At 40.4% G+C, this 24,087-nt stretch overlaps 4 long non-coding RNA genes across 10 annotated transcripts in view; all 4 read left to right on the top strand.

Annotated features, from left to right (window-relative positions):
- Window positions 1–423: 423 nt before the first annotated feature.
- On the top strand, window positions 424–2,714 carry LOC127218626 (uncharacterized). Its single transcript, XR_007834224.1, has 4 exons — window positions 424–649; window positions 1,153–1,305; window positions 1,486–1,617; window positions 2,383–2,714. It is a non-coding gene; the product is annotated as an uncharacterized LOC127218626 (long non-coding RNA).
- Window positions 2,715–4,498: 1,784 nt separating this feature from the next.
- LOC127218630 (uncharacterized) lies at window positions 4,499–9,803 on the top strand. Of its 2 annotated transcripts, none has more exons than XR_007834230.1 (2): window positions 4,499–4,776; window positions 9,615–9,803. It is a non-coding gene; the product is annotated as an uncharacterized LOC127218630 (long non-coding RNA). The 2 variants fall into 2 exon arrangements; XR_007834229.1 differs by having other exon boundaries at window positions 4,499–4,785.
- A 3,917-nt stretch (window positions 9,804–13,720) lies between these two features.
- Window positions 13,721–24,087, top strand: part of LOC127218625 (uncharacterized) — a 41,058-nt gene continuing 30,691 nt past the window's right edge. For 2 of the 5 annotated variants that reach the window (XR_007834219.1, XR_007834220.1), the window contains exons 1-2: window positions 13,721–13,947; window positions 14,442–14,594. This is a non-coding gene — a long non-coding RNA (uncharacterized LOC127218625). Of the gene's footprint in view, window positions 13,948–14,441; window positions 14,595–14,773; window positions 14,906–15,671; window positions 16,485–24,087 lie in introns of those variants that run through there. The other 3 variants (XR_007834212.1, XR_007834221.1, XR_007834215.1) reach the window with 3 other exon arrangements.
- On the top strand, window positions 16,844–22,991 carry LOC127218629 (uncharacterized). Of its 2 annotated transcripts, none has more exons than XR_007834228.1 (2): window positions 16,844–18,070; window positions 22,803–22,991. It is a non-coding gene; the product is annotated as an uncharacterized LOC127218629 (long non-coding RNA). The 2 variants fall into 2 exon arrangements; XR_007834227.1 differs by having other exon boundaries at window positions 16,844–18,079.

Below are 24,087 nucleotides of genomic sequence, written 5' to 3'. Positions count from 1 at the left end.
ATGAAGGAAGATCCTTACAGAACTCAGGGAATCTGGATGGAGTTTATCTAAGTGGCTTCATAGCCCACTTGGTTGAGAAAGCTTGGCTTCTTCCACTTGTTTCACCTCTCATTTGCTTGACCCCTTTGTTCCCAGTGTATTTGATGATGAATGTACAAAAGTTAATAAACAATGTATACTATAAAGGATTACTCGTGGATAGATAATAGAGAATAAAGGCAGAAAGGAGCTCAGGCAGGGCAATTCTCATGCCACTACTAAGTTGATAGCCATAACATAAGGATCTACTAATCTGTAAGGGTCCACCTTCCAAGCCACCCTAACAACAGCATAAAGTCTACATGATTTACCTGCTGCATACTACAGAAGCAAAGCAAATTTCCCAATGTACTTCACTTCAATAATTTGTGTTTCTTTGACCCCTTTTCTAGATCTTCCCCAAGAAGTATGGGCTCGTTGCTTTCCTGTGTTGGTGACCTATTCCCTTTGACGATCCCTAGGAGGAGATGGGGCATAAGGATCCTCCAGGGGAATAGCTCACCACCACTGGACAACAGCCCTAGCCCTGGGGATTTCACTGAGACACTTTGCTGAGGCCAGCAAGGGAGATAAAGAGTCAAAGATAGCCACCCTACGTCAATCACAATAGGTAAGATTTCTGTGACAGTGTAATAAGTAACTATAATTATGATCTTGTTTCCCTACCGCAGCCAGCCTTTACTCATGTGCGTGCGTGTGTGCGTGCATGCGTGTGTGTGCAGGCGCGCGCCGCCCTGTCAGCTTGTACACCTGCACGCCAGAAGAACAGATCTCATTACAGATGGTTGTGCGCCACCATGTGGTAGCTGGGAATTGAACTCAGGACCTCTGGAAGAGTGGCCAGTGTTCTTAAGTGCTGAGTCATCTTTTCAACCCCACACTTGAGTTATATATCATTTTCCTGTCTGTGTCTGTTTTCATAAGAACAGCTTCCTGACTAACAGGGAGGCATTTTACTGTAAGGCTGTGAAGGTATGTGTGTGTGTGTGCGTGTGTGCGTGTGTGTGTGTGTGTGTGTGTGCGTGTGTGTGTGTGTGTGTGTGTGTGTAGGGTAGACCCGCACAGTGCAGTAGAGAACTGTAACTAAACTGTGCAAATGGTTCTTTCTTCTAGGACAAAAAGCTGCCACAGTAGTGGCACCGACATCACGAGCAAGTCGTTCTGTTTCATCTGCTTCTCAAAGTCCCTGGAAGCTCTGGAGGAGAAGCTTACCAGCTGTTTGCATACATCAAGATTCACTGTGCTACCCACAGGATAGAATATCCAGTGAGTAACTTTTTTTTTTTTTTCCCCTGCTAACATGAATGATGACAAACGCCTCTAACTACAAATGGAAACCTGACTGAAAATGATACAGACGTATCTATAGCAGACAAAATTTCAAGAACCAGGACCCTCTAGTACTTCTTACCTGACATTCACACAGCTTCTTTTGTTCTTTTGTAGCTCCACCTACCAGGTCATCATCCTTCCCCAAAGCAGTACAGGAAGCTGCATCTTCAGCAGGATCATGAAGGGAAGCCAGCCTCATGAGCCAAGGACCAACATGCCTGCATCTTAAAACCACAACAGAATGAAGTAAGTTGGAGCATTGCAGTCCTATGAGGGAGGGTTAGCATCAGGCCGTGCTGGGTGGAGTGTGGAGTTCCTAATGTTATGTAAAGTAGGGCCAAATACACATGGAGGATGATCAGGCTTCCACATTATTTATTACCAATTGGGTTCACAGCAGCCACTCAGATTCTAGTCTGGTCACCAGTGGCATCACACAGGAATACAGCCACAAGTTGCCTCTTTTGGCTTGGTGTTCTGCTGTTCTTAAGAGCCCATTTTCTTGAAATGATGGGGAAAGGGAATCTAACAATTAAAATACGCACTCACCTGTGACATGTGGCGCTTATGGAAATCAGAAAATCCATATAACAGAATGTTAAGTGGTGTTCATCCTGTGTTTAAATCTCCTGCTCATTGGTGGTATGGCCTTTGCCAATGTCCTCTCTGGTCAGAGTTGCCTGTTTGTGAAGGTCAATTGAAATCATTAATGAAAGTGCTTAATATAATGCCTGGCAAGTAAAACATATACCCTGGATTATCTTAAGTGAGTACAAACATTCTGTAGTGAGCAGAGCTGATATGCTTGTTTGGTTCTATGTTAAGGAGTTCCTTAACATAGTATAGAAGGGGATTACTGTGATCTACTAATATCAGGAGTAGTATAGGTAGTACCCGTATGCGAAGCAGCACTGTACTAATAGCCCTTTTTCTCCCCCCTTCCCTGTCTGGTCCCGCCCCCCCCCCTTGCCCTCTTACTGTTGAACTTTGCTTACTTCTTTCACTTGTAAGTGAGTGTGTGCTGTGCTGTGCGTTTGTTTTTTCATTGCTCTATTCATCTATTTCTTCCGTTCTTTGTCTGTCTAATTCTATGTGGCCATTTCACTCCTTGCTTTATGTCTTCCTAGCTTTGTGTGTCTAATTTTTTTAATGTATATATTTCCTCCTTGTTTTGTATGTCCTTCTTTGCTTTGTATTGTTAATTTTTCTTTGTGTCCATTTATTCCTTGCCATGTGTTGTATGTCTTTCTTCCTTGCTTGTATGTCTGTCTTCCATGCTCGGATGTCTTCTTGGCTTGTATCTTTCTTCGTTGCCTTGTATATCTTTCTTCTTTGCTTGTAGTCTATGTCTTTCTCCTGCCTGGTATTCTATGTCTTTCTCCTTTCCTTGTATTCTATGTCTTTCTCCTTTCCTTGTATTCTATGTCTTTCTCCTTTCCTTGTATTCTATGTCTTCTTTGCTTGTATGTCTTTGTCCCTGCCTTGTGTTCTATGTCTTTGTCCCTGCCTTGTATTCTATGTCTTTCTTCTTTGCTTGTATGTCTTTCTCCCTGCCTTGTATTCTAAGTCTTTCTTCCTTTCCTTGTATTCTATGTCTTTGTCCCTGCCTTGTATTCTATGTCTTTCTTCTTTCCTTGTATGTCTTTGTCCCTGCCTTGTATTCTAAGTCTTTCTTCCTTTCCTTGTAGTCTATGTCTTTCTCCTTGAATTGTGTTGTGTCTTTCTCCCTTGCCTTGTATTCTATGTCTTTGTCCCTGCCTTGTATTCTATGTCTGTCTCCTTTCCTTGTATTCTATGTCTTTCTCCCTGCCTTGTATTCTATGTCTTTCTTCTTTGCTTGTATGTCTTTCTCCCTGCCTTGTATTCTAAGTCTTTCTTCCTTTCCTTGTATTCTATGTCTTTCTTCTTTGCTTGTATGTCTTTCTCCCTGCCTTGTAGTCTATGTCTTTCTCCCTGACTTGTATTCTATGTCTTTCTCCCTGGCCTTGTGCGTCTTTCTTCCTTGCTTGCTCTGATGTCTATGCCTTCCTTATGTGTCTTTTCCTCTTCCATCTATAGTGTATCTTACCTTTTCCCATGTTTCTCTGCTAACCACTTCCTTGTAGAGTTTTGTCTTGTTTTCTCCTGGTGCCTGTGTGATCTTTCTGCTATTTCTATTCTTAGCGCATAATTCTCTTTATACTTTCTGCCCTTTTTTGCGCTGTTTTCTCTTTTTCCCTTCATAGCTGTGTGTCTTTGCTATTTGCATTACTCCATTGCTTTGTGCTTGTTTGTGTTACTTTCTCTTCTACTTCCCCCTTTACTCACTCTGAGCATTTTAGTGTCTTTAAAAGTCTGTGTCTCCCTCTCTTACTCTAATCTTCTCTTGGCTATGCTATTTCTTTGTGTGTGTGCCTATGTGCGTGTGCCTATGTGCGTGCGTGCGTGCGTGCTTGTGTGATCCCCTTCCCAATAGGCACAGAATCTCACCAGTGGAGCTGTTCCTCATGGCAGACTGACAGCACTTCGGTCAGGATTGAAGCAGAACTGAAATAAACACATGAAAAGGCCCAAAGTGGAAGACAGATGTTTTGTGACTTGCGACTTAAGGACCAAGGAACACAGAAGGCCCTATCTGAGCTGGCTGGATGGACAGAGAATGCTGACAACCCATAGGAGAGAGGCTGCTTTTCTACAGGATGGACCCATATGAAGTCTAAGAACTGAGACCTACGTCATAAGACACAAAACCCAAGCTAAGTCCAAGCTCAAGACCTAAGGACTCAAGCCTATATGGATAGAGACAAAGGCTAGAAATTGGAGGCCTACGGCCTAAAACTCTGGAGGGATAGAATCCCCAAACCAGGGGAAATCTGAAGATGAGATTCCCCCTAACTTTCATACTGTTAAACCCTCTTCTCTTGGACATTCTCAGCGTTCCCTTTTATTTCTTAGATTTCCATTTAAGCCAGATTTGCTTGAGGTGTACATTTCAATGTTGTCATTTACTATATAAAGGGACAAGCTTTTAGAATGATAGTATTGTACAGGCGTCAATCTATAGTCTGTTTTAAACTTGATTTATCCATTTGTTAATTTTTTTAATGTTTTCAAACTTCCATTTCTCTTCACATCTGCTCCATGTGAGAGAGAACAAAATCCAGCCAGTAGTTTCTAGTTTGACTTTCAGTATTCCCCTAGAAGCAAGCATCCATACAGATGCTGTACTTCTTCTGTCCTCCCTAACTCAGAAGCCCTAATATGAGGAAGGAAAGCATCAGACTGTTAGAGGAGAACAGGACCAGGCTATCTAGATAAATATGAAGACCTGCTTCAGACCAATGAGAAGAATTAGACAAGCAATACGCAAGTGTGCAGACTTTCTGAGAAGGATCAGCCAGCATCACCTTCCTTCTTTGGGCTTAGGTCAGCACGGTATGGATTTCTCATAATGAATGGTAGCAGTGATTAGGTTTGGGAGTGACCGAGGTCTGAATTCCCTGCTCATTGTGGTGGCCAAGTAATTTGGTGGAGTTCATTGAATCTACTCCTGGGTTTAACACCCACCTTTAGGATTAATGATGAGTGAGTTTGGGTACTGTTTAATAGGCTTCACGTTTCTCCTGCCCCCTTTAAGAGGGAACTTGACTTAAATGACTGATACAACACAGGAGAAAAAAAAAGTCACATCCTCATAGCACATTGGCAGCCATGCATACTTAACCTTTGAAAATGTAATTTGAGCTTTTCCTGTAAGGAGTCAGACTATAAATACCTGAGGCTTTCTGGGCTGTTGGTCTCAGTCGCATATTCTCCAAAAAAGGAAAAAGGAAAAAGCAAAAGCAAAACAAAACAAAAACCAAAACCTTTTCAAAAGGCCAGTTGCCTGAACTTGACCAAGCCATCATATAAATGCCAGGGAATGTCTGAGTAACAGTATTTTCCTTCTCTATGCCTATCTTTGTGCTGAGCACTAAGGAAGTGATGCTTAATTGTGGTCACTTCCAGGTAACATGAAGATGTTACCAGGTACATAAAAATGGATAATTATAAACCGTAAAGCACACTAAAACTCCTAAGTCAGTGTTGCATGAATACATGTTACCTAGTACATGCATTCTATTAGTCTATTTGCTATGGGTACAAAGATTTCTGTAGGCATAACGAGTAAACAACATGCTTTGTAAAAAAAAAAAAAATACTATGGCTTGAATGAGGCATAATCTATATACTTAAGGCCAATGTGTTTCTACTGCTTTGATGATTTTCAGTAAAATACATTATACGAGATAGCAGACAAGAAAACACATGGAAACTGATTTTAAATTAAAAAATATGCTACAAATGCAAGTGACTACCCTATTGTGATCACCTGATAATTTGCAAAATATCCTAATCGCTCAGCACCAGGAATAAGAGGGACATTTTTTTTTAAAAAGAACACAGGAAAGTGCTTTGTAAACTAAAGCACTGTACAATCGTCAATAGCTCTATGTGCATGAATGAATGAATGAATGAATACTAACCCCCTCCTATATGTTAGGTTTTGTGTTAGGTACAGGAAACCTAAGATAAATTGTCGTTAAGTAACTCTGCCATGAAGTACGAATGTTTACATTCTATACTATGTCCAAGGAATGAGATAATGCTTACTTGAATCAGTCAAGACTTTAGTGATGAGGGCAAGCTAACACAAGAACATTTGCCCTGGTAATGGAGGAAAATGTTATGGCTGTATATACCTTCTTAGCCATAAAGTACTACAGAAATGTAAGACAATACATGTTTTCTATAGAAACAAAACTGCCTATAAAACAGGCATGGTCACTACAAAATTCTCATTGTACTCTTGGCCTACGATGAGAAGGATAGTATAAATAGTTAGCAAGCTGGGTGTAGCATATGCTGAGGAGTTCAGGCAGCTAAAGCAGCAGGACCGCTTGAGCGCAGACATTTGAGGCTAGCCCTGGAACGCAGTGAGGTTAAATGCCTGCTGAATGAATATAACAATATTGATTACCTATACATGGTATATTCTTTCTTATGGGTACCGGAGAAATACACAGACTTACATTTCGGTGTACCCAAAGTTGAAAGTAATGTATATGTTGGCATTTTATGAACTTTGCGGTACCATATAAACATAACAATTCATTTTCTTATTTGGTACCAATTTCCAGGCTTTTTAAAATTCTGTCACATGTATTATACTGTGCAAATAAAGCAAATAACTGTTCAACACTGTGAACATGAGGCACTCAGCATCGGATGAATGCAAGACTTGAGTGGCAATCACTTATTACAAAATAGTTAATTATAATTTGTAAGGTGCCATATGTGCCTAGTAGTCAGTTAGTTGCCTTTATCCCCAGACACTGGGAATACCAAAACTCATTATCACTATTATTATCTACAACATTATTGCCCACAACAGTGGGGGCTTTATGATGTCTGCATTTCTACAAGTCAGGACCTTACTGTGGGCTTCATCCATGGACAGTGACAACTTTCTGAGTTTCTTCATAGCTAAAACTTACTCAGGATACTTACCATCTAATGTATGTATTTTACTGTGTTATGTGCTGTCCAGAGATTGCTTTCTCTCATGAAGTACTCACAGGACATGTGAGATCCTAGACCGAAACTGTACTTAACTTCAGTGATTTGTATATCGCGGTGTGCTAAATGTTGAGATAAGGATACTTCCCTGCTGCCTTGACTGAAGAGATGGGGGAAAAAGTTTTGTTTGCTTTTTTCCATCCAGTTTCTTAAATGTTGACTACTGCTCCTGCAGATAAATTAGAACCTGCCAGTAAAGGTGTGAAAAGAAAGGCCCAGAGTCAGGCCTGAATGTCAGGGAACAGAAGGACAAGAAGGAGCCAGAGCATCAGATGCTACGTACTTGATGTGGTCCAGAACCTCCCAAAATAGAAGTATTGGCTGAGGACCAAACACCCAGAGCATGAGGTTGTGAAGGACATTTCACATTCAAACCGTAATATCTAATAAAAACATATATACATGCTAATATATATATCATATGCTAATCTAGGTCATTTCACATTCAAACCGTAATATCTAATAAAAACATATATACATGCTAATATATATATCATATGCTAATCTAGGTCCTAAAGCTACAATGTAAGGCGGACCTACTGTAAAGGGCAGTAGCAATCACCAACCTGCTGAGGAGGAGACACCAAGACATAGTCTCATTCACTGTACAGCTCAAGCTGGTTCTAGTTGGTGATAATCTGTTACACACTCTCGAGTGCTGAGATTACAGATGTGTGTACCTATGCCCAGCCTATAGAATATATCTAATTACTGAGTAAATAATATTTTAGTAGCTACTAGCTGCTTGCTTGGAGGTGCTATGCTTGATGAATTAGTTAAATAGGTCTGGTATAGTAGAACCAATGACTTGACCTAGAGATTAAAAAAAAAAAAAAAAAAAAAAAAAAAAAAATCAAGGCCACGATTCATTCAACATAAGACATCCCTAGCTAAGAAAGCGCCAAAGGTCATTTGCTCACTGGCTTAGTTTAAAGCCAGGATAAGAGAAGGTAAACTCTGTCCTTTCATTCAAAGTGTTTCAAAGGAGGATCAAGATGAAATCAGTGATTTCAAAGGTATTTATTTATTTAGTGTGACTTACAGGTGCCTTGAAAGGCAGAGTGATGCTCTTCATTAAAAAGAAATATTAGCTCAAACGTTTTCTAGACTGAAACACATTTGCTTTTTAATTGACTCAGGTTAGAATATAGGAGGAATGTTACTATTCATTCATTTTCTTCATCTACTTTACACGTAATTGCATCTAACGCCTTCATTTGGCTCGTGCGATGTAAAATACATAAACAAATAGGCATACGTTCCCAGGGAACTGCTGAACTTTGGGTCTGCTTTATGGGTAGTGGCATGACTCAGTCCCCAAGGAACAAGTAGCATAACTCCTCATGCTCATCTATTCACTGGCCACTACAATGGACAGGAGGAAGCTGGGCTTTGTAGTAAGTAAGCCTGCTCTTAAAGTTGTGAGCCCTCTGCTAAAAAACAAATAAAAACCAAAAATAAATAAATAAATAAATAAATAAAAACAAAAAACAAAAAGCCCTCTTAAATATTCTAGCCCATGACTTACTTTTACCTATGACCGTGACCACTACTGGTCAGGAAGGATAACAGACAGCCACCTAGTTCCCCAACTTCTGTCTTAGTATTATCCCTGGAAAAACAGTCTGTCTTTGAATGGCAGCAGGCTTTGAAATACGTCTACAAATTTTGTCTGTCTTCAAGCTTTTTACCTTTTAAACATTCCAAAGCATAAACTGACGGAATAGATCTCTTTCATAGAGTCAGATAGCATACATCAATTTTCAAAATGTTTTCCTTCCTGTAAAAGATGTACTCAAGGCGGATTGCTACAGTAAAATAAGGCCAGTGGATGAAAATAACATAAAATTTTAGCATGCTTGCATAAAATTTGAGAATAAAATTGGAAACAACCAGAAAATTGGAGGAAAGAAAGACTATCAAAAAAAAGAACTTTGAAAAAAAGCCTCTACAAGAGGGCTGACTGTGATTGACCTTTTCTATTTTTTTTTTTTTTTTTTTTCTTCACTCACAGAGGGTGGGACAGGAGGAAGAGTGAAGGAAAAGGTCAAATCTATGTCTAAAGACCTGCTTACCTTTGTTCTCAATTGGTCCTAAGAACATTACTGTTATATGGAACCTAAATTGGGACTGCTTGTTCTTTGCTTTAATGCAGTTCCAATAACTAAACAATGTTGAGAAGAGGTATCAAATTATTAACATTTCGAAAATGTATTTTCATCTAAATGGTTTTCAGCTAAGCCTTGAGTTAGATAGGAATGAAACATATTAATTTAATCAATGTGATTTCTTTATCCAAATTGCCTTAAAGCTTAAGTCACAATTTGCTGTAAGGGGGCTTATTCACTGTAGCCCATACTTATACATACTTATAAAGTATTAGACTGTACTTTGCTTGGCAAGCCAATGTTGACACACAAAGGAAAGAGTAGAAGGAGCCAGGTTGAAGAGGTCTGGGGAGTTTTTTGTTTGTTTTGTTTTTATTAAAACTAAATTGGGCATCACACAGCTAAAGTGTTACTAATGTTAGCTTTAAATTCATGGGATTGGCTGGACTCAGTAACATCCCTTTGTATGGGTAAGGATGGGGGCTACATTCCTGTAAAGTGCAAAGAAAAAAATAACTAAAAGCTTTCCTTTCACAGTTTCTGCCATCAACATGACTACCGATTAAGCAAAAACAAGGAGCATCTTAATTATCATCTGCTTTGGTTGCATAAACGAACTTGTAAATAAATCTATTGATGTTAAAGACAATATCGTCATCTTCCCAACCAACTATAAAAGAGTTCTTATACCAAAAGGCATGGAAGATACTTGGACTTGTGAGCTGATGTGGAATCCAGAACTTTTTGTGACTTTTGAGGATCAAAAAAATGCTGCTTAGCATCAACCAATGACTACCATAAAGCAATCTAAAGTCACATACATGTCATAACAAGCCAGGGGGTGGGTGCGGGTGGGTGCGGGTGGATGAGGGGAGTTTGTTGTCAAATAAAATGATTTGTTTTGAAAACATTGAGTTTGTATGTGATAATTTCTTCCCTTAACATTTAGAAAACTGAGGGCTGGAGAGATGGCTCAGCAGACCCAGAGGACCTGGGTTCAATTCCCAGCACCCACATGGTGGCTCACAACGAGATCTGACAGCCTCACCTGGACAGACATATATGCAGGCAAACCAACATTACTCAGAGAAATAAGTTAATTAAAAAATAAAATCTAGAAAACTATTTTATGCATGGGTACTTTGCATGTCTGTGCATCAGGAGTGGGTGTTGTTCCCTTGGAGGCCAGAAGAGGGAGACGTATCCCAAGGAATGGAGTTAGAAGCACCACCTTGTGGGTAGCAGAGATATAACCTGGGTTTCCTGGAAGAGAGGTTAGTGCTTTTTTAACTGCTGGGCCATCTTTCTGCCACCACCACTTACCCTCCCACCCTTTTTTGAAAGATAGGGTTTCATGTAGCCAAAGCTAGTCCGCCTCCAAGTCCCATGTAGCCAGAATGATCCTCTTGTGTTAGGATTACAGGCTTGCACGACCATGTTAGTTTTTTAACCTAAAGGCCTTCCCCTTCTTCATTATGCTAGTTAATCTCCTACAGAATGAATGGGTCTCACTATGTAGCCCTGGCTACCTGGTTGGCCTGGAATCCATGTAAACCACGCTGGCCTCAAATCCATACAGAGCCACCTACCACTGACTCAAGAGTGCTGGCATTAAAGGCCTGGGTCACCAAGTCTAGCCAGTTTTTTTGTTTGTTGGTTTTGGTTTTTGTTTTTATTTGTTTTTGTTGTTGTTTTTAAACACAAGTACTCTAATCATCCTGTTTGGCTGATTTGTGATCTCATTTCTTATAGCTTAACTTGTTTGGAGGAGGGATACTAAGAACACAAATCCAATAAAATTGAGAAGCAAAATATTATTGAGTATAAAGAATAGGTAGAGTAAGCATAAATATTGGTAAGATTGTGGAAATGAAAAAGCATACTGTTGAGGTATAAATCCCTGAGTAGAGGAAAGGGCCTCCAATACTCCTAGAATTCTAAATGACAAAATTGCCTCATATAAGCCTCTCTGGCCCATTGGATGGAAATGAAAACCCTATTTTATTGTCTAGGCTGGTCAAGGTGTCTCTCCATATAGAATGGGCTCCGCTAAGTCAGTTTGTGCATTAGTGATAGACCTTGAACCCATTGCCAGTGGCCTCATATATTGTCCCAGTTGCACCATTGTCGCCTATATTAAGGGAGTCTACTTTGATCTTATGCAGGCTCCCCACTTGTCAGACCTGAGTCAGTGATCTCTTACTAGCTCTGGTCAGCTGATTCTGTGGGTTTCCCCATCAAGGTCTTGACTCCTTTGATCATATTTTCGCTCCTCCCTCCTTTACTCTGATTGCGCGCTAGGAGCTTGGCCCATCTGCTTTTATCTGTTTCTGGAAAAGGGTTCTAGCTTCTCTGGGGTTATGCACTGTTTGTAGGCTAGGTATCTTTTGCTTTATGTCCGGTATCCACTTATGAGTGAGTACATACTATGTTTTGTGTTACCTCCCTTAGGATAGTTTTTTCTAGTTCTGGCCATTGTTTGTGTGAGGCAACAACATTTTACCTGAAATCTGTTTACCCAGTACGAACATAAGGAGCCAATGAAGACACAAAGCCTTATTTATCTACAATCTGGTTGGTAGGAAGAGGTAGACAAGTCCTGCAAAGGAGCCTGGGTGAGTGAGGTGCAAAAGTTTGTGGTGTCAGTGTAGTGGAACATTGCTGTGACAGACCTGACTACATGTTTTGGGGAGGATCGTGGAAGGACTTTAGAACTTTGTGCTAGAAAAGCCATTGAGTGTTGAGAGCTCAGTGGGACGTTCTGTAGGAGCTCGGGAGATAAAAACGTTGAGAGCAGTGCAGAAGATGGAGGCCTGGCTTGGGAAATTTCAGAGGGAAAATTATAAAGACTATCAAGGCTGCCGTTTTGATGTAAGGTTCTGTGGTTCTGGCTAACTGGAACTGAAGAATCAGCTGTGATTAACAAGATACCTGAACCACTAAAGTGAAACCTTTCATTACTGGGATGGGCTACTTGATGGTCAGCTGGGGCTAAGAAATTAGCGGTGATTAAGAAGAGACCAGCATCATTAGTGGAGTCTGGGAAGGGTTTCTTGTGACGCTCCAGAGGAGGCATAGTTGCACTTCGTGCTGGCAGCTGGACTTGGTAATGTGCAAGTGTAACCCAGGCAGTACTGGTTTCGAAGACATGAAGGGATCATGCAGAGCAGCTGAGGCTTGACACTGTGAGAGGCCGGGAAAGGTAGATGATGAAGGTGAAGGGCTGAAGAGAAGGGGTATTGCAGAGAAATTGAGGCTTGGTACCATAAGGAGAGCCTAGGAGGCATTGGGGAAAGTGCAGCCCAGTTGCAGCGAGGGACCCAAGCTTTTTGGAGATGCCAGGACCATGAGAAGACCACCAAAAACAGCAGCAGCCGCGGAACAGGGGCAGCTAGAGCTTAGAGGAAAAATCAAGAGAATGGAGCAGAACTGACCATAGCCCTTTGCTATGGTCAGGAGTGAATCCCAGATAATTGACGTTGAGTTATTTATATAAACTGTTGGAGTTTGATTTTGCTTGGTTCAGATTGCGATGGTACCTCTTGAAAAGGGATTTAATTTGATTTTGATTTTTAAAGGCGTCTATAGATTAAAGATGAACTTTGAAAAGGCGATTACATATTTAACGAGACTAAAATTTGATTTCATTTTTTAAGGCCATATCATTTTAAGATTTATTTATTTACTCATTTATTTATTCTTTACAGTATTCTGCCAGCATGAATGCTTGCAGGCCAGAAGAGGGCACCAGATCCCATTCCAGAAGCTTGGGAGGCACCATGTGCTTGCTGGGAATTGAACCCCTGAAAGAGGTTCAACCAGCGCTTTAATCTCTGAACCCACTCTCCAGTCTAACAGTTCTGTTTTGAAATGCCTAACAGACAGAGCCTGTGAAAGCTTGTCTCTGGCACCCTGGCCTTTTGTATTTGATAGAGTAGATATAGCTGTTACCATGAATGGCATTTTGTAGGACTGTCACAATGCTGGTTTCTCTGAATATCCTCAAACTCTGCAGGTGCGATGCTACAGCAGTTACCAGAGATGCACCATAAGGATTGAGCAAAACACAATTCTATTCATTGTGGCGGTGTTTCTAGTATGCTATTACTTAAAGCACAAATCAAAAGAGGGGGAAATGCCCCACAACCAGATGCCAGGCACTTCGATTAATGTGGACTGCTCAGTTTTTAAAATGACACTTCTCAAAGCAGTCAGGGGCAACATGAAGGAAGATCCTTACAGAACTCAGGGAATCTGGATGGAGTTTATCTAAGTGGCTTCATAGCCCACTTGGTTGAGAAAGCTTGGCTTCTTCCACTTGTTTCACCTCTCATTTGCTTGACCCCTTTGTTCCCAGTGTATTTGATGATGAATGTACAAAAGTTAATAAACAATGTATACTATAAAGGATTACTCGTGGATAGATAATAGAGAATAAAGGCAGAAAGGAGCTCAGGCAGGGCAATTCTCATGCCACTACTAAGTTGATAGCCATAACATAAGGATCTACTAATCTGTAAGGGTCCACCTTCCAAGCCACCCTAACAACAGCATAAAGTCTACATGATTTACCTGCTGCATACTACAGAACGAAGCAAATTTCCCAATGTACTTCACTTCAATAATTTGTGTTTCTTTGACCCCTTTTCTAGATCTTCCCCAAGAAGTATGGGCTCGTTGCTTTCCTGTGTTGGTGACCTATTCCCTTTGACGATCCCTAGGAGGAGATGGGGCATAAGGATCCTCCAGGGGAATAGCTCACCACCACTGGACAACAGCCCTAGCCCTGGGGATTTCACTGAGACACTTTGCTGAGGCCAGCAAGGGAGATAAAGAGTCAAAGATAGCCACCCTACGTCAATCACAATAGGTAAGATTTCTGTGACAGTGTAATAAGTAACTATAATTATGATCTTGTTTCCTACCGCAGCCAGCCTTTACTCATGTGCGTGCGTGTGTGCGTGCATGCGTGTGTGTGCAGGCGCGCGCCGCCCTGTCAGCTTGTACACCTGCACGCCAGAAGAACAGATCTCATTACAGATGGTTGTGCGCCACCATGTGGTAGCTGGGAATTGAACTCAGGACCTCTGGAAGAGTGGCCAGTGTTCTTAAGTGCTGAGTCATCTTTTCAACCCCACACTTGAGTTATATATCATTTTCCTGTCTGTGTCTGTTTTCATAAGAACAGCTTCCTGACTAACAGGGAGGCATTTTACTGTAAGGCTGTGAAGGTATGTGTGTGTGTGTGTGCGTGTGTGCGTGTGTGCGTGTGTGCGTGCGTGTGTGTGTGTGTGTGTGTAGGGTAGACCCGCACAGTGCAGTAGAGAACTGTAACTAAACTGTGCAAATGGTTCTTTCTTCTAGGACAAAAAGCTGCCACAGTAGTGGCACCGACATCACGAGCAAGTCGTTCTGTTTCATCTGCTTCTCAAAGTCCCTGGAAGCTCTGGAGGAGAAGCTTACCAGCTGTTTGCATACATCAAGATTCACTGTGCTACCCACAGGATAGAATATCCAGTGAGTAACTTTTTTTTTTTTTTTCCCTGCTAACATGAATGATGACAAACGCCTCTAACTACAAATGGAAACCTGACTGAAAATGATACAGACGTATCTATAGCAGACAAAATTTCAAGAACCAGGACCCTCTAGTACTTCTTACCTGACATTCACACAGCTTCTTTTGTTCTTTGTAGCTCCACCTACCAGGTCATCATCCTTCCCCAAAGCAGTACAGGAAGCTGCATCTTCAGCAGGATCATGAAGGGAAGCCAGCCTCATGAGCCAAGGACCAACATGCCTGCATCTTAAAACCACAACAGAATGAAGTAAGTTGCCAGCATTGCAGTCCTATGAGGGAGGATTAGCATCAGGCCGTGCTGGGTGGAGTGTGGGGTTCTTAATGTTATGTAAAGTAGGGCCAAATACGCATGGAGGATGATCAGGCTTCCACATTATTTATTACCAATTGGGTTCACAGCAGCCACTCAGATTCTAGTCTGGTCACCAGTGGCATCACACAGGAATACAGCCACAAGTTGCCTTTTTTTGGCTTGGTGTTCTACTGTTCTTAAGAGCCCATTTTCTTGAAATGATGGGGAAAGGGAATCTAACAATTAAAATACGCACTCACCTGTGACATGTGGCGCTTATGGAAATCAGAAAATCCATATAACAGAATGTTAAGTGGTGTTCATCCTGTGTTTAAATCTCCTGCTCATTGGTGGTATGGCCTTTGCCAATGTCCTCTCTGGTCAGAGTTGCCTGTTTGTGAAGGTCAATTGAAATCATTAATGAAAGTGCTTAATATAATGCCTGGCAAGTAAAACATATACCCTGGATTATCTTAAGTGAGTACAAACATTCTGTAGTGAGCAGAGCTGATATGCTTGTTTGGTTCTATGTTAAGGAGTTCCTTAACATAGTATAGAAGGGGATTACTGTGATCTACTAATATCAGGAGTAGTATAGGTAGTACCCGTATGCGAAGCAGCACTGTACTAATAGCCCTTTTTCTCCCCCTTCCCTGTCTGGTCCCGCCCCCCCCCCTTGCCCTCTTACTGTTGAACTTTGCTTACTTCTTTCACTTGTAAGTGAGTGTGTGCTGTGCTGTGCGTTTGTTTTTTCATTGCTCTATTCATCTATTTCTTCCGTTCTTTGTCTGTCTAATTCTATGTGGCCATTTCACTCCTTGCTTTATGTCTTCCTAGCTTTGTGTGTCTAATTTTTTTTAATGTATATATTTCCTCCTTGTTTTGTATGTCCTTCTTTGCTTTGTATTGTTAATTTTTCTTTGTGTCCATTTATTCCTTGCCATGTGTTGTATGTCTTTCTTCCTTGCTTGTATGTCTGTCTTCCATGCTCGGATGTCTTCTTGGCTTGTATCTTTCTTCGTTGCCTTGTATATCTTTCTTCTTTGCTTGTAGTCTATGTCTTTCTCCCTGCCTGGTATTCTATGTCTTTCTCCTTTCCTTGTATTCTATGTCTTTCTCCTTTCCTTGTATTCTATGTCTTTCTCCTTTCCTTGTATTCTATGTCTTCTTTGCTTGTATGTCTTTGTCCCTGCCTTGTGTTCTATGTCTTTGTCCCTGCCTTGTATTCTATGTCTTTCTTCTTTGCTTGTATGTCTTTCTCCCTGCCTTGTATTCTAAGTCTTTCTTCCTTTCCTTGTATTCTATGTCTTTGTCCCTGCCTTGTATTCTATGTCTTTCTTCTTTCCTTGTATGTCTTTGTCCCTGCCTTGTATTCTAAGTCTTTCTTCCTTTCCTTGTAGTCTATGTCTTTCTCCTTGAATTGTGTTGTGTCTTTCTCCCTTGCCTTGTATTCTATGTCTTTGTCCCTGCCTTGTATTCTATGTCTGTCTCCTTTCCTTGTATTCTATGTCTTTCTCCCTGCCTTGTATTCTATGTCTTTCTTCTTTTGCTTGTATGTCTTTCTCCCTGCCTTGTATTCTAAGTCTTTCTTCCTTTCCTTGTATTCTATGTCTTTCTTCTTTGCTTGTATGTCTTTCTCCCTGCCTTGTAGTCTATGTCTTTCTCCCTGACTTGTATTCTATGTCTTTCTCCCTGGCCTTGTACGTCTTTCTTCCTTGCTTGCTCTGATGTCTATGCCTTCCTTATGTGTCTTTTCCTCTTCCATCTATAGTGTATCTTACCTTTTCCCATGTTTCTCTGCTAACCACTTCCTTGTAGAGTTTTGTCTTGTTTTCTCCTGGTGCCTGTGTGATCTTTCTGCTATTTCTATTCTTAGCACACAATTCTCTTTATACTTTCTGCCCTTTTTTGCGCTGTTTTCTCTTTTTCCCTTCATAGCTGTGTGTCTTTGCTATTTGCATTACTCCATTGCTTTGTGCTTGTTTGTGTTACTTTCTCTTCTACTTCCCCCTTTTTACTCACTCTGAGCATTTTAGTGTCTTTAAAAGTCTGTGTCTCCCTCTCTTACTCTAATCTTCTCTTGGCTATGCTATTTCTTTGTGTGTGTGCCTATGTGCGTGTGCCTATGTGCGTGCGTGCGTGCGTGCTTGTGTGTGATCCCCTTCCCAATAGGCACAGAATCTCACCAGTGGAGCTGTTCCTCATGGCAGACTGACAGCACTTCGGTCAGGATTGAAGCAGAACTGAAATAAACACATGAAAAGGCCCAAAGTGGAAGACAGATGTTTTGTGACTTGCGACTTAAGGACCAAGGAACACAGAAGGCCTATCTGAGCTGGCTGGATGGACAGAGAATGCTGACAACCCATAGGAGAGAGGCTGCTTTTCTACAGGATGGACCCATATGAAGTCTAAGAACTGAGACCTGCGTCATAAGACACAAAACCCAAGCTAAGTCCAAGCTCAAGACCTAAGGACTCAAGCCTATATGGATAGAGACAAAGGCTAGAAATTGGAGGCCTACGGCCTAAAACTCTGGAGGGATAGAATCCCCAAACCAGGGGAAATCTGAAGATGAGATCCCCCTAACTTTCATACTGTTAAACCCTCTTCTCTTGGACATTCTCAGCGTTCCCTTTTATTTCTTAGATTTCCATTTAAGCCAGATTTGCTTGAGGTGTACATTTCAATGTTGTCATTTACTATAAAGGGACAAGCTTTTAGAATGATAGTATTGTACAGGCGTCAATCTATAGTCTGTTTTAAACTTGATTTATCCATTTGTTAATTTTTTTAATGTTTTCAAACTTCCATTTCTCTTCACATCTGCTCCATGTGAGAGAGAGAACAAAATCCAGCCAGTAGTTTCTAGTTTGACTTTCGGTATTCCCCTAGAAGCAAGCATCCATACAGATGCTGTACTTCTTCTGTCCTCCCTAACTCAGAAGCCCTAATATGAGGAAGGAAAGCATCAGACTGTTAGAGGAGAACAGGACCAGGCTATCTAGATAAATATGAAGACCTGCTTCAGACCAATGAGAAGAATTAGACAAGCAATACGCAAGTGTGCAGACTTTCTGAGAAGGATCAGCCAGCATCACCTTCCTTCTTTGGGCTTAGGTCAGCACGGTATGGATTTCTCATAATGAATGGTAGCAGTGATTAGGTTTGGGAGTGACCGAGGTCTGAATTCCCTGCTCATTGTGGTGGCCAAGTAATTTGGTGGAGTTCATTGAATCTACTCCTGGGTTTAACACCCACCTTTAGGATTAATGATGAGTGAGTTTGGGTACTGTTTAATAGGCTTCACGTTTCTCCTGCCCCCTTTAAGAGGGAACTTGACTTAAATGACTGATACAACACAGGAGAAAAAAAAAGTCACATCATCATAGCACATTGGCAGCCATGCATACTTAACCTTTGAAAATGTAATTTGAGCTTTTCCTGTAAGGAGTCAGACTATAAATACCTGAGGCTTTCTGGGCTGTTGGTCTCAGTCGCATATTCTCCAAAAAGGAAAAAGGAAAAGCAAAAACAAAACAAAACAAAAACCAAAACCTTTTCAAAAGGCCAGTTGCCTGAACTTGACCAAGCCATCATATAAATGCCAGGGAATGTCTGAGTAACAGTATTTTCCTTCTCTATGCCTATCTTTGTGCTGAGCACTAAGGAAGTGATGCTTAATTGTGGTCACTTCCAGGTAACATGAAGATGTTACCAGGTACATAAAAATGGATAATTATAAACCGTAAAGCACACTAAAACTCCTAAGTCAGTGTTGCATGAATACATGTTACCTAGTACATGCATTCTATTAGTCTATTTGCTATGGGTACAAAGATTTCTGTAGGCATAACGAGTAAACAACATGCTTTGTAAAAAAAAAAAAAAATACTATGGCTTGAATGAGGCATAATCTATATACTTAAGGCCAATGTGTTTCTACTGCTTTGATGATTTTCAGTAAAATACATTATACGAGATAGCAGACAAGAAAACACATGGAAACTGATTTTAAATTAAAAAATATGCTACAAATGCAAGTGACTACCCTATTGTGATCACCTGATAATTTGCAAAATATCCTAATCGCTCAGCACCAGGAATAAGAGGGACATTTTTTTAAAAAGAACACAGGAAAGTGCTTTGTAAACTAAAGCACTGTACAATCGTCAATAGCTCTATGTGCATGAATGAATGAATGAATGAATACTAACCCCCTCCTATATGTTAGGTTTTGTGTTAGGTACAGGAAACCTAAGATAAATTGTCGTTAAGTAACTCTGCCATGAAGTACGAATGTTTACATTCTATACTATGTCCAAGGAATGAGATAATGCTTACTTGAATCAGTCAAGACTTTAGTGATGAGGGCAAGCTAACACAAGAACATTTGCCCTGGTAATGGAGGAAAATGTTATGGCTGTATATACCTTCTTAGCCATAAAGTACTACAGAAATGTAAGACAATACATGTTTTCTATAGAAACAAAACTGCCTATAAAACAGGCATGGTCACTACAAAATTCTCATTGTACTCTTGGCCTACGATGAGAAGGATAGTATAAATAGTTAGCAAGCTGGGTGTAGCATATGCTGAGGAGTTCAGGCAGCTAAAGCAGCAGGACCGCTTGAGCGCAGACATTTGAGGCTAGCCCTGGAACGCAGTGAGGTTAAATGCCTGCTGAATGAATATAACAATATTGATTACCTATACATGGTATATTCTTTCTTATGGGTACCGGAGAAATACACAGACTTACATTTCGGTGTACCCAAAGTTGAAAGTAATGTATATGTTGGCATTTTATGAACTTTGCGGTACCATATAAACATAACAATTCATTTTCTTATTTGGTACCAATTTCCAGGCTTTTAAAATTCTGTCACATGTATTATACTGTGCAAATAAAGCAAATAACTGTTCAACACTGTGAACATGAGGCACTCAGCATCGGATGAATGCAAGACTTGAGTGGCAATCACTTATTACAAAATAGTTAATTATAATTTGTAAGGTGCCATATGTGCCTAGTAGTCAGTTAGTTGCCTTTATCCCCAGACACTGGGAATACCAAAACTCATTATCACTATTATTATCTACAACATTATTGCCCACAACAGTGGGGCTTTATGATGTCTGCATTTCTACAAGTCAGGACCTTACTGTGGGCTTCATCCATGGACAGTGACAACTTTCTGAGTTTCTTCATAGCTAAAACTTACTCCAGGATACTTACCATCTAATGTATGTATTTTACTGTGTTATGTGCTGTCCAGAGATTGCTTTCTCTCATGAAGTACTCACAGGACATGTGAGATCTAGACCGAAACTGTACTTAACTTCAGTGATTTGTATATCGCGGTGTGCTAAATGTTGAGATAAGGATACTTCCCTGCTGCCTTGACTGAAGAGATGGGGGGAAAAAGTTTTGGTTGCTTTTTCCATCCAGTTTCTTAAATGTCGACTACTGCTCCTGCAGATAAATTAGAACCTGCCAGTAAAGGTGTGAAAAGAAAGGCCCAGAGTCAGGCCTGAATGTCAGGGAACAGAAGGACAAGAAGGAGCCAGAGCATCAGATGCTACGTACTTGATGTGGTCCAGAACCTCCCAAAATAGAAGTATTGGCTGAGGACCAAACACCCAGAGCATGAGGTTGTGAAGGACATTTCACATTCAAACCGTAATATCTAATAAAAACATATATACATGCTAATATATATATCATATGCTAATCTAGGTCCTAAAGCTACAATGTAAGGCGGACCTACTGTAAAGGGCAGTAGCAATCACCAACCTGCTGAGGAGGAGACACCAAGACATAGTCTCATTCACTGTACAGCTCAAGCTGGTTCTAGTTGGTGATAATCTGTTACACTCTCGAGTGCTGAGATTACAGATGTGTGTACCTATGCCCAGCCTATAGAATATATCTAATTACTGAGTAAATAATATTTTAGTAGCTACTAGCTGCTTGCTTGGAGGTGCTATGCTTGATGAATTAGTTAAATAGGTCTGGTATAGTAGAACCAATGACTTGACCTAGAGATTAAAAAAAAAAAAAAAAAAAAAATCAAGGCCACGATTCATTCAACATAAGACATCCCTAGCTAAGAAAGCGCCAAAGGTCATTTGCTCACTGGCTTAGTTTAAAGCCAGGATAAGAGAAGGTAAACTCTGTCCTTTCATTCAAAGTGTTTCAAAGGAGGATCAAGATGAAATCAGTGATTTCAAAGGTATTTATTTATTTAGTGTGACTTACAGGTGCCTTGAAAGGCAGAGTGATGCTCTTCATTAAAAAGAAATATTAGCTCAAACGTTTTCTAGACTGAAACACATTTGCTTTTAATTGACTCAGGTTAGAATATAGGAGGAATGTTACTATTCATTCATTTTCTTCATCTACTTTACACGTAATTGCATCTAACGCCTTCATTTGGCTCGTGCGATGTAAAATACATAAACAAATAGGCATACGTTCCCAGGGAACTGCTGAACTTTGGGTCTGCTTTATGGGTAGTGGCATGACTCAGTCCCCAAGGAACAAGTAGCATAACTCCTCATGCTCATCTATTCACTGGCCACTACAATGGACAGGAGGAAGCTGGGCTTTGTAGTAAGTAAGCCTGCTCTTAAAGTTGTGAGCCCTCTGCTAAAAAACAAATAAAAACCAAAAATAAATAAATAAATAAATAAAAACAAAAAACAAAAAGCCCTCTTAAATATTCTAGCCCATGACTTACTTTTACCTATGACCGTGACCACTACTGGTCAGGAAGGATAACAGACAGCCACCTAGTTCCCCAACTTCTGTCTTAGTATTATCCCTGGAAAAACAGTCTGTCTTTGAATGGCAGCAGGCTTTGAAATACGTCTACAAATTTTGTCTGTCTTCAAGCTTTTTACCTTTTAAACATTCCAAAGCATAAACTGACGGAATAGATCTCTTTCATAGAGTCAGATAGCATACATCAATTTTCAAAATGTTTTCCTTCCTGTAAAAGATGTACTCAAGGCGGATTGCTACAGTAAAATAATGCCAGTGGATGAAAATAACATAAAATTTTAGCATGCTTGCATAAAATTTGAGAATAAAATTGGAAACAACCAGAAAATTGGAGGAAAGAAAGACTATCAAAAAAAGAACTTTGAAAAAAAGCCTCTACAAGAGGGCTGACTGTGATTGACCTTTTCTATTTTTTTTTTTTCTTCACTCACAGAGGGTGGGACAGGAGGAAGAGTGAAGGAAAAGGTCAAATCTATGTCTAAAGACCTGCTTACCTTTGTTCTCAATTGGTCCTAAGAACATTACTGTTATATGGAACCTAAATTGGGACTGCTTGTTCTTTGCTTTAATGCAGTTCCAATAACTAAACAATGTTGAGAAGAGGTATCAAATTATTAACATTTCGAAAATGTATTTTCATCTAAATGGTTTTCAGCTAAGCCTTGAGTTAGATAGGAATGAAACATATTAATTTAATCAATGTGATTTCTTTATCCAAATTGCCTTAAAGCTTAAGTCACAATTTGCTGTAAGGGGGGCTTATTCACTGTAGCCCATACTTATACATACTTATAAAGTATTAGACTGTACTTTGCTTGGCAAGCCAATGTTGACACACAAAGGAAAGAGTAGAAGGAGCCAGGTTGAAGAGGTCTGGGAGTTTTTTGTTTGTTTTGTTTTTATTAAAACTAAATTGGGCATCACACAGCTAAAGTGTTACTAATGTTAGCTTTAAATTCATGGGATTGGCTGGACTCAGTAACATCCCTTTGTATGGGTAAGGATGGGGGCTACATTCCTGTAAAGTGCAAAGAAAAAAATAACTAAAAGCTTTCCTTTCACAGTTTCTGCCATCAACATGACTACCGATTAAGCAAAAACAAGGAGCATCTTAATTATCATCTGCTTTGGTTGCATAAACGAACTTGTAAATAAATCTATTGATGTTAAAGACAATATCGTCATCTTCCCAACCAACTATAAAAGAGTTCTTATACCAAAAGGCATGGAAGATACTTGGACTTGTGAGCTGATGTGGAATCCAGAACTTTTTGTGACTTTTGAGGATCAAAAAAATGCTGCTTAGCATCAACCAATGACTACCATAAAGCAATCTAAAGTCACATACATGTCATAACAAGCCAGGGGGTGGGTGCGGGTGGGTGCGGGTGGATGAGGGGAGTTTGTTGTCAAATAAAATGATTTGTTTTGAAAACATTGAGTTTGTATGTGATAATTTCTTCCCTTAACATTTAGAAAACTGAGGGCTGGAGAGATGGCTCAGCAGACCCAGAGGACCTGGGTTCAATTCCCAGCACCCACATGGTGGCTCACAACGAGATCTGACAGCCTCACCTGGACAGACATATATGCAGGCAAACCAACATTACTCAGAGAAATAAGTTAATTAAAAAATAAAATCTAGAAAACTATTTTATGCATGGGTACTTTGCATGTCTGTGCATCAGGGAGTGGGTGTTGTTCCCTTGGAGGCCAGAAGAGGGAGACGTATCCCAAGGAATGGAGTTAGAAGCACCACCTTGTGGGTAGCAGAGATATAACCTGGGTTTCCTGGAAGAGAGGTTAGTGCTTTTTAACTGCTGGGCCATCTTTCTGCCACCACCACTTACCCTCCCACCCTTTTTTGAAAGATAGGGTTTCATGTAGCCAAAGCTAGTCCGCCTCCAAGTCCCATGTAGCCAGAATGATCCTCTTGTGTTAGGATTACAGGCTTGCACGACCATGTTAGTTTTTAACTTAAAGGCCTTCCCTTCTTCATTATGCTAGTTAATCTCCTACAGAATGAATGGGTCTCACTATGTAGCCCTGGCTACCTGGTTGGCCTGGAATCCATGTAAACCACGCTGGCCTCAAATCCATACAGAGCCACCTACCACTGACTCAAGAGTGCTGGCATTAAAGGCCTGGGTCACCAAGTCTAGCCAGTTTTTTTGTTTGTTGGTTTTGGTTTTTGTTTTTATTTGTTTTTGTTGTTGTTTTTAAACACAAGTACTCTAATCATCCTGTTTGGCTGATTTGTGATCTCATTTCTTATAGCTTAACTTGTTTGGAGGAGGGATACTAAGAACACAAATCCAATAAAATTGAGAAGCAAAATATTATTGAGTA

The sequence above is a fragment of the Phodopus roborovskii genome, unplaced genomic scaffold (genome assembly GCF_943737965.1).
Source record: "Phodopus roborovskii unplaced genomic scaffold, PHOROB, whole genome shotgun sequence".
NCBI lineage: Eukaryota > Metazoa > Chordata > Mammalia > Rodentia > Cricetidae > Phodopus > Phodopus roborovskii.
Note: the sequence above shows the minus strand (reverse complement) of the source record. Positions and strands in the feature narration are given on the sequence as shown.